Raw genomic sequence first — 14,385 nt, forward strand, 5'->3', positions numbered from 1 at the left:
TGACCTCCTCCCGGCTGGAGGGCCGACAGGAGGTCGTCCAAGCCGCTGGGAGAGGCTTAATAAGCCAGAGCTTATTCTCATGAAAGGAGGACTAATGGTGATGCCCAAGGGACACCACCTCCTGACAGACGGCAACACAGAGATTATCGGAGGAAATATAGGAACTAATGGGCTGAGGTACAAAGACTGCAGTCTTGGCAGCAGCGTCCGCAGCCTCGTTTCATGGCAGACATACATGATCAAGAACCCACAGAAACATCACAGAGCAAGTGACAGTTTATTGATTGGCGACTCCATAGAATGCTGTGTGCACAACGACCATATACGTGAAATTATAAGGAAGGTCAGCGTTGGCCGTAATTTTGATGGTTTATTGACAGCAAAATCGATTTTCAATCACTTAACGATCATCTTCAGTGCTGTAGTGTACAAATTTGTACACTACAGCACTGAAGATGATCATTATGTGACTGAATCGATTTTGCTGTCAACAAACCATCAAAATTACGACCAACGCTGATCTTCCTTATAAGTGACAGTTTTCCTGGACCCGTTGCACCAAGGGATGGGCGGTGTACAGCGCACATAGACTTTGAAGGGCGCTGAGTGAGTGAGCAGAGAACACAACTGAAAGATCTGTGTCGCCGGATGTACTCCATGGCCTGATACAGAGCGAAGAGCTCGGCTGTAAATACTAAGCAGTGTGCCCGAAGCCGATATCGAAAGATTCACGTGAGTAGTATGGTACCGTCTTGTTCCATGTTAAACTGGGACACCCCTGTTAGTATTCATTTATATAACACGTTTTCTGTTACACAATAGTATCCTTAACTGTTGGTGACGAGAGATTGGACCTGTGCAACCTAGGGGTACGCTTCAACCATAACCGACACCGCACAGTATTCAGCGAATTAGATATCTGTCACATCCTGAAGTACAAATAAGAGGCAGTGAAATGAAATCGAGACAGACGGCAAAAAGTATGTAAACTGTTTTTATTTGAGAAGTGATCGCCGTAACTGCCAATACATCATCCCACTGTGAGGCAGTGAGGCAAGACGGTCAGTGCCTTCGTGGAAAAATGTTAGCAGTGGCCTGCGCAGCCATGGCTGTACCCAGGTGTGCTTCTCTTCGTCCGAAACAAATTGAGGGCCATGAATGTCTTTCTTCAGGTCTCCAGAAATACGGAAAATGCAAAGGGAGGGGGATCGGGACTGTGTGGGGGATGTGAGAGAGCTTCCAAGGGAAATTTTGCATCGTAGTCGAGACAATCTTAGCGACATTTGCGATTCTGGGCAGGACAACACAGTCCCGATCACTTCGCATACGAACTCCACATTTTTCGAGCCCTGAAGAAAAGCATTTTTTGCCGTCGATTTACTTCGCACGAAGAGATGCAAGTTTGGGTGTAATCTTTGTTCTGTAGGGAATCGCAAACATTTTTCCATGAAGGCACTAACCATCTTCCCACACAGTGTAATAAACGTATTAAGAGCTACGGCAATTACTTTTGAATAAATAAACAGTATACTTACTTTTTTGCTGTCGATCTCGTTTTACATTTCACTGCCGGGGTGAAATTCTTCCGTTTTTTATTCCTGATACCATTTTTTTAATCTGCGGTGTGCTTGAAGAAAGTAGAATATTAATCGACCATAATCATTCTACGCATCATTGATACTGCTGCTACAGCTTCCTATTGTAATGATTAAGTGAGTGTCATTAGCAACTGCAAGCAATTGGAATCACTCAACAGAGGAAAGTCCACTGGACCTGACGGGATACCAATTCGATTCTACACAGAGTACGCAAAAGAACTTGCCCCCCTTCTAACAGCCGTGTACCGCAAGTCTCTAGAGGAACGGAAGGTTCCAAATGATTGGAAAAGAGCACAGGTAGCCCCAGCCTTCAAGAAGGGTCGTCGAGCAGATGCGCAAGACTGTAGACCTATATCTCTGACGTCGATCTGTTGTAGAATTTTAGAACATGTTTTTTGCTCGCGTATCATGTCGTTTTTGGAAACCCAGAATCTACTCTGTAGGAATCAACATGGATTTCGGAAACAGCGATCGTGTGAGACCCAACTCGCTTTCTTTGTTCATGAGACCCAGAAAATATTAGATACAGGCTCCCAGGTAGATGCTATTTTCCTTGACTTCCGGAAGGCATTCGATACAGTTCCGTACTGTCGCCTGATAAACAAAGTAAGAGCCTACGGAATATCAGACCAGCTGTGTGGCTGGATTGAAGAGTTTTTAGCAAACAGAACACAGCATGTTGTTATCAATGGAGAGACGTCTACAGACGTTAAGGTAACCTCTGGCGTGCCACAGGGGAGTGTTATGGGACCATTGCTTTTCACAATATATATAAATGACCTAGTAGATAGTGTCGGAAGTTCCATGCGACTTTTCGCGGATGATGCTGTAGTATACAGAGAAGTTGCAGCATTAGAAAATTGTAGCGAAATGCCGGAAGATCTGCAGCGGATAGGCACTTGGTGCAGGGAGTGGCAACTGGCCCTTAGCATAGATAAATGTAATGTATTGCGAATACATAGAAAGAAGGATCCTTTATTGTATGATTATATGGTAGCGGAACAAACACTGGTAGCAGTTACTTCTGTAAAATATCTGGGAGTATGCGTGCGGAACGCTTTGAAGTGGAATGATCACAAAAAATTAATTGTTGGTAAGGCGGGTACCAGGTTGAGATTCATTGGGAGAGTCCTTAGAAAATGTACTCCATCAACAAAGGAGGTAGCTTACAAAACACTCGTTCGACCTATACTTGAGTATTGATCATCAGTGTGGGATCCGTACCAGATCGGGTTGACGGAGGAGATAGAGAAGATCCAAAGAAGAGCGGCGCGTTTCGTCACAGGGTTATTTGGTAACCGTGATAGCGTTACGGAGATGTTTAGCAAACTCAAGTGGCAGACTCTGCAAGAGAGGCGCTCTGCATCGCGGTGTAGCTTGCTCGCCAGGTTTCGAGAGGGTGCGTTTCTGGATGAGCTATCGAATATATTGCTTCCCCCTTCTTATACCTCCCCAGGAGATCACAAATGTAAAATTAGAGAGATTCGAGCGCGCACGGAGGCTTTCAGACAGTCGTTCTTCCCGCGAACCGTACGCGACTGGAACAGAAAAGGGAGGTAATGACAGTGGCACGTAAAGTGCCCTCCGCCACACACCGTTGGGTGGCTTGCGCAGTATAAATGTAGATGTAGATGTAGATGTTTGAAAATCTGCATAATCCGGAAGAAATGACTCAGGGTATCACATATAAAACTTACTTGGGGGTGAAAATTGCTCGAAATACATGTTCATGCAACGTATCGACTGGCAATGCACTGCCATCATTGCAAATTTATCTAACACTTGACTCTTAAATAAAGAGTGATTCCGCTGAGCAGTTCACATCAGATGTTTTCTGAACAGTTTAACAAATTGTAATGCTGTTTTCACTCAAATGAATTGTGAAATAATCCTCATTGAATGGCACATACTCTCTTCTCACAGCTATATTAGTTACTGAGATATCGGTATAACCACGCTTTTTCGAAAGGGTCTACAGTAACCTCTACTGCTAGTGTCGTAGTTGTAAAGAGAGATCAATTCAACAGTCTTTCACTGGTCAAAATACTATTAGTATGTTTGATGACATTACGATGTATAGAAGTTAAGATTTATCTATTTTGAACATGAAATATATTGCTGACTACGCGGAAGTTCGTTTTGCTATGCGGAGCTGTCGTGTCAGGCTTATAGAGTGCTCCTGCTTGACACAGCTGCAGAATTTTCTTGTATTTCTTATGACTTTGTCCGGCATCGTCGCAGGGTCACCATGATTATTCATGCGTTTGGCAGGATTAATTCAAGAGGTTGCCAGGTGCCCCTCCTGTCGCCACCGCGTCACTTCCCAGGGACGGAATATTTGTACCTCAACTGTCAGTGAGTAGTGTCTTGACGCAGCTAAGGAATCGATTTGTCAAGGCGGATGTGTGTAGAAATATTTTATTTAAAACATACTAGCGACACTTTGCTTCATGTGGATGGACCAGGTCACCAACTGAAAGGCAGAAGCATCAAAGGATGTTACTACGGCAACAGTTTTGTTCTTCTTTCTGCCAGAGCCCACAAAGAAAGGTGCACATCAAAAACAGAATGCGTTTGTAAAACTGGGAATTTAATTATAAAGATTATTCAATGATTTCACGGGACAGTTTTACCCGAAATTACTCGATAACCTAATTAATAATCCAATGTTCAAATTAGATTACAAAATTTATTAAAATCTCAAACAACGCATGCTACTATGCGTGTAATTGAAAGAAACACGAATGATAGAGAATTTAATAAGTAGTCCCGCTTCTCCATACTTTTCTATGTAGTGGTGGAAGCTACGTGCAATTTGGGGAGCAAAATAACTGATGATGGTCGAAGTAGAGAGGATATAAAATGTAGACTGGCAATGGCAAGGTAAGCGTTTATGAAGAAGAGAAATTTGTTAGCATCGAGTATAATGTAAGTGTCAAGAAGTCGTTTCTGAAAGTATTAGTATGGAGTGTAGCCATGTGTGGAAGTGAAACGTGGACGACAAATAGTTTAGACAAGAAGAGAATAGAAGCTTTCGAAATGTGATACTACAGCGAGAATGCTGAAGATTAGATGGGTAGATCACATGCCTAATGAGGTGGTATTGAATAGAATTGGAGAGAAGAGAAATTTGTGGCACAACTTGACTAGAGGAAGGGATCGGTTGGTAGGGCATATTCTGAGGCATCAAGGGATCACCAATTTAGTATTGGAGGGCAACGTGTAGGGTAAAAATCGTAGAAGGAGACCAAGAGATGAATACACTAAATATATTCAGAAGGATGTATGTTGCAGTAGGTACTGGGAGATGAAGAACCTTGCACAGGATAGAGTAGCATGGAGAGCTGCATCAAACCAGTCTCAGGACTGAAGACCACAACAACAACAACGGGTCTTAAAACTGTTTTTCGCTAAAAGACAGAGTCCCTGGCACGTATGCACTGGTCGTCAGGCGGTGTTTGGGATGGTGTTCGGTTTCCTGGTGAGGATCACGCTAGTGGACAGGAGACCAACAAACTCGCCAACTTGTTTATAGAGACGTTCGGTTTCGGAATCGCAGCGGGATCATCTTGACCTTTTGCCACGATATTTCGGCTGGCAATCGTCCAGCCATCTTCAGGTGAGTGTCCATCACCGTTGATGGATTATTTTTGTAGCACAGATGAAAATTTGCGAGTGTCTACGAGCAGCCGCTATCACTGGCCGCAGCGTGAAACCACCCTCATAGCGGGAAGGAATTTCTACTTTCTGCCCTGCTCTGGGAGGAAAATGTTGTGTGTTACTGGTTAATCGCAGCAGGTTCTTTAGGAGGAGGGAGATTGCTAGTATTTTTAAGACCTTTTTCGTGGGATGGAACTCGGAAGGTCCACAGCAATTAGCTAATGAGAATCCGGTGCTCGCAGACGCAGCAAGATTTTGAGAAAGAAAGCATACAGAGACTTCATTTTAGAGCTCCAGGGAGGGAAGACTTCACCTTCGTCTGTGGTTCCAGCACACAACGCTTCACCTGACGGTCACTTGAAACTCTGTCTCAGAGCAGATCACAGATTATGAATTTCTAAATTTCAACGCACGAGTTTACGAGAAGGACGCGAAATCCGTTGTTTGGAATTAGTTTTGCTTTTCTGAATTAAATCACACACTCAGATAGTGAACTCAACACGTCCTCAGGCAATGGAAATGGTGCTCATATGTAATTTTCTGAGTCTTTCCTCTGATCTGTTAGCTAAATCTGCAATCATTGGCTGTTTACATGGAGACAGCTAACTGTACACCATTATTATCGTTTCCTTTACAGTTCTACCCTGTGCCAAGGTAATATCGTGTATGTTTAATAATCCATTAGAATCATTGTGCACTTAATAGTTGCATGTACTATCTGTTCAATGTCTGAAACAAACTCCATGCGTTTTAACAATAATTGAGACTTTATTGTGACCTTTTATTTCGTTCCATAACTAGATGAGACCCTACGCATTACATCTTCGTCAGTTACGTTGCCCCTGTTTCGCGTATGATTATGGTTAGCACAGTGGACTCGCATTCTGGAGGACGACGGTTCAAACCTGTGTTCGGCCATCCTGATTTAAGTTTTTTTATGATTTCCCTAAACCGCTTAATGCAAATGCCGGGATGGTTCCTTCGAAGGGGCACGACCGCTTTCTTTTCCATCCTAATTCGAGACTAGAGCTTTTTTTCCGTCGCTAATGACCTCGTTGTCGACGGAACGTTAAACACTAACCTCCATTCCTCCCTCGCATGTGATTCGACAAACCTGTTTAAATTTAGATGTTTCATGTAATTCTACATTGTGCAATTTTTTTGATCATTCACATGACCTTAAGGGAGCTATCTGTTCATTGCAAATGTCACTTCGTTCAGCTATTAACAGCATTATAGGGGTATGCTTGAAGCTCTACCGTAACTTCACAACGTGTTCCTTTTGATTTCTTTGTGAAGAAGTAGCATATCTAGTTTCCCTTCTTGTGTGAAAGACATTATTTTGTTTTTGAAACCAACCAGCACTCGAAATACGTCAACGACATAGACAGAAGGAAAGCTACACTTATTCTGGTCGTCTTTTATACCGAAACCGTGGCAGTTTAACAACTTGTTTCTACCTTATGCAACGTGATGTATTCCTTTATTTACGTATGAAATCACTAACTTGTGCATTAGACGGCAATATTTTGCATCTTCAAAGTAAATAAACTCTAAATATTGTAATTACTCCAGAACTAGTAATAAAATTTTCAAAAATGTAATAGCGTTGAATTCGGCTCTTTTAGAACTGCTATATTGGCAGCAGAAATTACGTTAATTCCTTTTGAGAAAGTGAGGTTAATGTTAGCATCTCTGTAATACCATAGTTATGAAAAGAGAGTATGTCAGTTAGTGAGCACTTTCTGACAATTCAGAATTCTTAGTTACACAGTGTCTCGTTATTTACAAACCAAAAGCGCCTCTTACCGTACTTAGACATCTGTGGTACTCACCTACGAAAGGTAACTTTTCCTTATTTGATGTATTTCGATTTCCATCCGAAGCAGCAAGAATTATTCACGTTCACGATTGATGTTACAAATAAATAAATGTTTACAAAGAGGACAAATCCGCGTAATATTAAAATATCGTTCTTAGCAGTAAATGCAAACAAACAGTTTTTTACGAAAGTTAGGTAACAATCCCAGTTGGCTACAAGCGCTGTTCATTTTGCTCACTCCATAGATTTTCCTACAACACAACGTTCTATAAGTCGCCTCACAGAGATTAATAGGAGAAAAATACTTTTCTGATATTGCTGGTGGCTTGCGCATTCTAAAGTTAGAACTTGTAGTTAATGGACAAACTTCTATGCTCTGAGAATTTTTCCAGTATTTAATTAACGCGCTGCACATTAAACTGCACTGCAGCGTAAAACGATGAATTGTCGTAATGGAAAAGAACTGTGACACTGATCAGATTGTTGTACCTTTGAGACTTTTCTTTTCAGACAAATCATATCTTTATTGTATCTGAAGGAGGAAGTTTGTAGTATACGTCTTGTAAGGAGTCTGAACTAAGGAAAACTATATGTGCCCCAATTATTTTTCCCTGTACCGCTCCTACCAGTGCCAGAATAGCTACTGCTGTATGCCGTACTAACCTGTTCCTTCATTTGGTAAGTTCTTTCCAAAGACTTCTTTTCTCACCTGTTATTTTAACGTACTTCATTTCGCACTTTATATGTCTATTTACTTTTTAACCTTCTTCTATTGCACCATATTTGAAATGCTTCCAGTTTCTTCTCCTCCTGATTTCCGACGACCATATAATGCTGTGCTCGAGACATACACTTTCAGAACTTAATCCTGATTTTGGTATCAATATGCGATATCAGTAGAGGTTATCAGTAGAGCTCTATCAGTATGTGATCTTCTTCGCATAGACCAGGTCTCATATAATACCTTCCTAACTTAGGCTATCCTGTGTAAACCTGCTTCGTAGATAAGAGAAATGTTTTACTTCTTCCACTACTGTGTAGTTCTCAGTTTTGGTGTTAAGCAAGCAGTTATTGCCCGTCGGTGTGGCCGAGCGGTTCTAGGTGCTTCAGTCTGGAACCGCGCGACTGCTACGGTCGCAGGTTCGAATCCTGCCTCGGGCATGGATGTGTGTAATTTCCTTAGGTTAGTTAGGTTTAAGTAGTTCTAAGTTGTAGGGGACTGATGACCTCAGATGTTTAAGTCCCGAAGTGCTCAGAGCCATTTGAACCATTTGAACCAAGCAGTTATTCCCGTTTCTATTGTTCTTAATCACCTTCTGTTTCGCTCTCTTTAACCTCTGTCGGTCCATAAACTATAAAAAGGGAGGCTGATATTATATTTTTAAGCTGCCTTCTATTACCAAGGCATTGTCAGAATTGCTTCTTCATAACTGTTCTCTTTCTGGAATGAAATTGATATCCCAAATGGTTCAAATGGCTCTGAGCGCTATGGGACTTAACATCTGAGGTCATCAATCACCTAGAACTACTTAAACCTAACTAACCTAAGGACACCACACACATCCATGCCCGAGGCAGGATTCGAACCTGCGATCGTAGTGTTCGCGCGGTTCCAGACTGAAGCGCCTTGAACAGCTCGGCCACACCGGTCGATGATATCCAACGAATGCGTCTTCAATTTCTCTTTTTATTGTTTTGCATATTATTTTTGTCAGCAGTTTACAAGCCCTACTTGACTCAATAATCATCCGATGGTTTTCACACACACACACATTATCAGAAGTATCCGAACGCCGCTATGTGTTTCTGAACTGAGCACTAGACGTCACGAGAGGTGGACCCGAAAGCATAAAAGAAGGCTGGGAGGGAGTATCGTCAGGAGACGAGCAGTAATAGGAGAGTTGGTCGGTCAGGAGAACTGACTAGCCACTGGATGTCACATGTGTAACAAATCCATCAGGGACATTTCAACCCTTGTAGAGCTGTGACTGTAAAGTCGAAACGTGGAAGAATGACCATAACTAAAACAAGTCCAGACAGACCTCGTGTACCGATGGACAGGGACCGTCGAGCATCGCGGAGAGCACTTGTAAAAAAATCTCATGAACTCAACGGAAGGAAACATTCGTACTATCCATAGTGCTACCAGCAGTCCAGCTAGTGCAATGACTGTGCGTAAGAAGATGAAAAGAATACGGTACCATAATTCAACAGCTCTTCGTAGGAAACACAATTAGACTGAAGAGTGAAAGAAACTGATACACCTGCCTAATATCGTGTAGGGCCCCCGCGAGTACGCAAAAGTGCGGCAACACGATGGGGCATCGACTCGACTAATGTCTGAACAAGTGCTGGAGGGAATTGACACCATGAATTCTGCGGGGTTATCAATTAATCCGTAAGAGTACGAGGGGGTGGGGATCACTTCTGAACAGCACGTAGCAAGGCATCACGCATCACGTTGCAAAGCATCCCAAAATTGCTCAATAATGTTCATGTCTGGGGAGTCTGGTGGCCAATGGAAGTGTTTAAATTAAGAAGAGTATTCCTGGAGCCACTCTGTAGCGATTCTGGATGTGTGGGGTGTCGCATTGTTCTGCTGAAATTGCCCACGTCCATCGGAATGCACAATGGACATGAATGCATATAGGTGATCAGACAGGATGCTTACCTACATGTCATCTGTCAGAGTCGTATCTAGACGTATCAGGGGTCCCAATCACTCCAACTGCACATGCCCCGCAACATTACAGAGCCTCCACCAGCTTGAACAGTCCCTTGCTGACATGCAGGGTTCACAGATTCATGCGGTTGTCTCCATACCCGTACACGTCCAACCACTCGATAAAATTTGAAACGACACTAGTCCAACCAGGCAACATGTTTCCACTCAGCAACAGACCAACGTTAGTGTTGAGGGGCCCAGGCGAAGCGTATAGCTTTGTGTCGTGCAATCATCAAGTGTACACGAGTGGGACTTCGACTCCGAAAACCCATATAGATGATGTTTCGTTGAATGATTCGCACACTGACACTTGTTGATGGCCTAACACTGAAATCCGCCGCAATTTGCGGAAGAGTTGCACTTCAGTCACGTTGAACGATTCTCATCAGTCGTCGTTGGTCCCATTCTTGCAGGATACTTTTCCGGCCGCAGCTATGTCGGAGATTTGACGTTTACCGGATTCCTGATATTCACGGCACACTCGCGAAACGCTCATACGGGAAGATCCCCAGTTCATCGGTCCCTCGGAGATGCTGTGTCCTATCGCTCGTACGCCGACTATAACATCATGTTCAAACTCACTTAAATCTTAATAACCTGCCACTGTAGCAGCAGTAACCGATCTAACAACTGCGCCAGACACTTGTTGTATTACATAGGCGTTGCCGAACGTAGCGCCCAATTCTGCCTATTTACATATCTCTGTATTTGAATACACATGTCTACACCTGTTTCTTTCTCGCTTCAGTCTATTTAGTCAATGTTGAGGCGTTTGAGATACTATAAAGAGCGACTACACTGGACAGTGGATGACGAGGAACGAGTCAATTAGATTGATAAATAACGCCATACCCCGTGACAATCCGATGGAAGAGTTTATGTTTGATAAATGCCTACACATGACGCTGCCGTCATTTGTAGTGCCAACAGTAAACTGTGGAGAACGGTATGGCGGTGTTTAGATTGTGGTCCACTTACTACGCTTAAGAAAACACTAAAGGCAGAAGGGTGTGAATACATTTTACAGCGCTGTGTGCTGTCGACAGTAGAGGGATTTCGGAGACGATGACTGTATCAGCAAGACCATGGACCGTGTCCTAAAGGAGCTTCTTTGAGGCAGTGATTTGTGGACATTCCTGAAATAGACTGGCCTGTCCGGAGTCCCAACCTGGACCTAATGGAACACCCGTGGGAAGAGTGAGAACGACGACTTTGCTCCAGACCTCAGCGTCCAGCATCATTACCTTCTCTGGTTTCCGATCTTGATGAAGATTGGGCTGCCATTCCTCCACAGACATTCAGATATCTCATTGAAAGTATTGCCAGAAGAGTTCAAAGCGTCATAAAGGTGAGGGGTTGCCACACTCATTATTAATGTTCGTTAATATGTGGCCGGATACTTTTGATGAGATAGTGTGCATGGCGGGCAAAGTAAAAGTGCCCCAGAAAATGTTTTTAATAAGACTGATGCCGTATTGGCCCTTTTTACTGACCATCACAGAATATGCTGAAAATCACCACCGTTCACGTCGGCCCAACGCTGTGCTGAACTTATCAAATCAGTAGACCTGCGAAGCAGCTCTGCCTCAGGGATAGCAGCAATAGCGTTTTCAGTGTTCTGCTGCAGCTCTCTCAGTGTGAGTACATTATTTGACTACACGTTAAATAGTGTACACAGTTTGCCGCACAGGTAAAAATCACAGGGAGAGAGATCAGAGCATGAAGGCGGCCAGGAGATTACACTGCCTATGATCGTGTCCTTTCCTCACCGAACACATGGTGCGCCCGTGAGGCAGTTGTCAAGGCCGAGTGTACTCTCGCTTTGTCTAGCTGAAAATATTCGCATAGTCGTTTATCTTTTTTGATTTGGTCCACGTATGGGTAAAACAGTTTTTGGACCTACCGGTTGCCATTAACAGTTTGGTGAAAGAACAGCTTTACCATGCAGTCACAACAACACTTGGCACACCAAACAACAGTCATGAGGTTATGCAACAGCTCCTCAAAGTAGTGATGAAGTTTTTCTGCTGCATAATGGCGCCTTGCCTGTGAGTTCATACACTCTGACAGGATGAACCAGACCTTGTCTAAAGAAATGAAAAACTGATTTCACTTCATTCGGAAACCACTGGCGAACTCAGCACGTGAAAGCTCGTCCAAACTCTTTAAATCATGCATTAAGTAACTTTTTAAGGATAAGGATCCAGGCCATTTTTGATAATATTTCGACACGAAGATCTCTTAATTCCACCGCTCTTGGGATTTTGCTGGATTTTCTTCCAACCTTTCTTTCACTTGAGTAATTTTTTATGGCGTTCGAAAGCTTATGATTTTTGTTCTCCACAGAGACCGTTTCTCATCATTTTTCCGTAAAGTTCTGCGTTGCAGACTTTGCTGAAGGTTTTGTCAAAACACTTCGTCCACTCGTTTTCCACAAACTTGCTTTGCATAACACTCGACAATGAACAAGCGATGTTTTATCGTAAGAAACCGTTTCCTGCTGCATGCCTCTGCTCACTAAACACGTATGCACCTTTCAGTTACTCAAACGTGATGACAGGAAAATACTCGGAAAAGAGCATAATGATATGTGCATACGCATGTGCGTTGCATCAAAATCACTGTTTCCAGCATTTTCTGTGATGGATAGCTCCAGATAATTATCAAGGTTCGATTCCGCGTTAGTGTTTTACACTGAAGAGCCAAAGAAACTGGTACACCTGCCAAATATCGTGTGAAGCCCCCGGGAGCCGCAACACGATGAGGCATGAATCTGAGTAATGTATGAAGTAGAGCTAGGGGGAATTGACACCACGAATCCTGTAGGGCTACCGATGAATCCGTAAAAGTTCGAGGGGTGGTGATCTCTTCTGAACAGCACGTTGGAAGGCATCCCACATATGCTCAGTGATGTTCATGTCTGGGGAGTTGGGTGGCCAGCGGAAGTGTTTAAACTCAGAAGAGTGGAGCCACTCTAGCAATTCTGAACTTGTGGGGTGTCACATCGTCCTTCTGGAATTACCCAAACTTTAATAAACACGACAGATACACATAACAGAGACTTTAGTTGTCAATAATATATCCTCCTTCAATGTGTACAACAGTCTGACAACACTGAGGTAACTTTTCGATGCCGCATCTGTAGAAATCACGTGGCTTTGATGCGTATAACTCGTCGAGCCATGTGCGAAGTACATTTTCGTCTAGGAAGGACGTTCCTTGGAGGTTATTCTGTAGAGAGCGGAAAAAGTGAAAATGTGAGGTCGTAAGATCAGGTGAATAAGGTGAAGGCGTAATGACTTCCCAACCTAACTCCTCTATAGTGGTTTTTGTCAGTTTAGCAGGATGGAGACGGCCGTTATTGTGGAGTGGCATTACTTCACGCGGTTTTCCTGGTCGTCGTTATTGGATAGTGTCTGCGAGACTTCTCAGTTGGTGACAATAAATGACAGCAGTGATGGTTAAACCTCGGGGACCAATTCATAGTACAGCACACCGTCGCTGTTCTACGAGATGCCTAACATTGTCTTTGTGGCTGCGCGTAGGTCTTACGGGAAATTGCTGCTTTGTTTGGACTCAACAATACCATTCTTTTCCTTTTGTTGGCATAAAGACACCATTTCCCCTTCTCAGTTATGATACGGGATAGGAATAGCATGGGGGTGAAAGCTATATGTGCGAAGAGGCAACAAGCCACGTAGTTCCATTCCAGACCACTAGAGGCGCTAGGGGTCAAACGATGCTGGAATTGACCAATGAGAGCTGTCTATACTCCAGTGGTGGTTCTTTTGAAATATTCTACCGTCTTGCTCTGCACTGAAGTCTGTGGTCCTCGGTTACAGTCGTCTTTGTATTTGTTTCGTATTTACATACTACTCATCTTCATTATAAACAGATTTTTTACTTTAAATTCATTAAGTTCACTGTGGAACTGAAGAGATTTCTTGCTGAAAAATGTCCACAGTTAATTGTAAGGTAAGACATTTAATTTTTCATTAAATAATGTTGTAGTCTATAAATGAAATGTATTCTCTTCTATCGTGAATTAAGCAGTGTGGTTTCCGTTTGTTTATTTAAATAACTTTGATATGTCTGTAGTAGTTTTATTTAATGAAGACTTTTATGTTTTTTTTCAGAATAATCAACACAACCGATTCACGTTGAAATACTCCTGCAAGTTTCCCGGCTGTTCATCTGGCTATTACGTGGGTTCAACGGAGGATATTTGCAACAAGCATTTCTACAGGTTTCCGAAACAACCTCAAGAGTTGCTTCTAAAGTGGAACAGTGTTTGTAAACTGTCACCAGATGTGAACTGTGCTTCTTATTTTGTTTGTGAAGATCATGTTTTCGAAGAAGATTTTATGAATAAAAGTAGGCGTAGGCTAAACAGGGGTGTGTTTCCAAAACATGTGACAGGTGTTCCTTGTGAAATTGCCAAAATCGGTAGTGAATCAGGTGACACTGTTGTTAATAGTGAATTGGCCCTACCAAGCATTAGTGGTGCTATGGCAACTGTTCATTTTACAGCTGCTAATACCAGAAGTGAAACTGGTGTTAACGAACTACAGAGCCTTAGT

At 42.9% G+C, this 14,385-nt stretch overlaps 1 non-coding gene across 1 annotated transcript; it reads right to left on the minus strand.

Moving 5' to 3' along the window:
- Positions 1–359: 359 nt before the first annotated feature.
- Positions 360–506, minus strand: LOC126178704 (small nucleolar RNA snR70). The gene has a single exon (XR_007536577.1). It is a non-coding gene; the product is annotated as a small nucleolar RNA snR70 (small nucleolar RNA).
- Positions 507–14,385: the final 13,879 nt, after the last annotated feature.

Source organism: Schistocerca cancellata, chromosome 3, assembly GCF_023864275.1.
Source record: "Schistocerca cancellata isolate TAMUIC-IGC-003103 chromosome 3, iqSchCanc2.1, whole genome shotgun sequence".
NCBI lineage: Eukaryota > Metazoa > Arthropoda > Insecta > Orthoptera > Acrididae > Schistocerca > Schistocerca cancellata.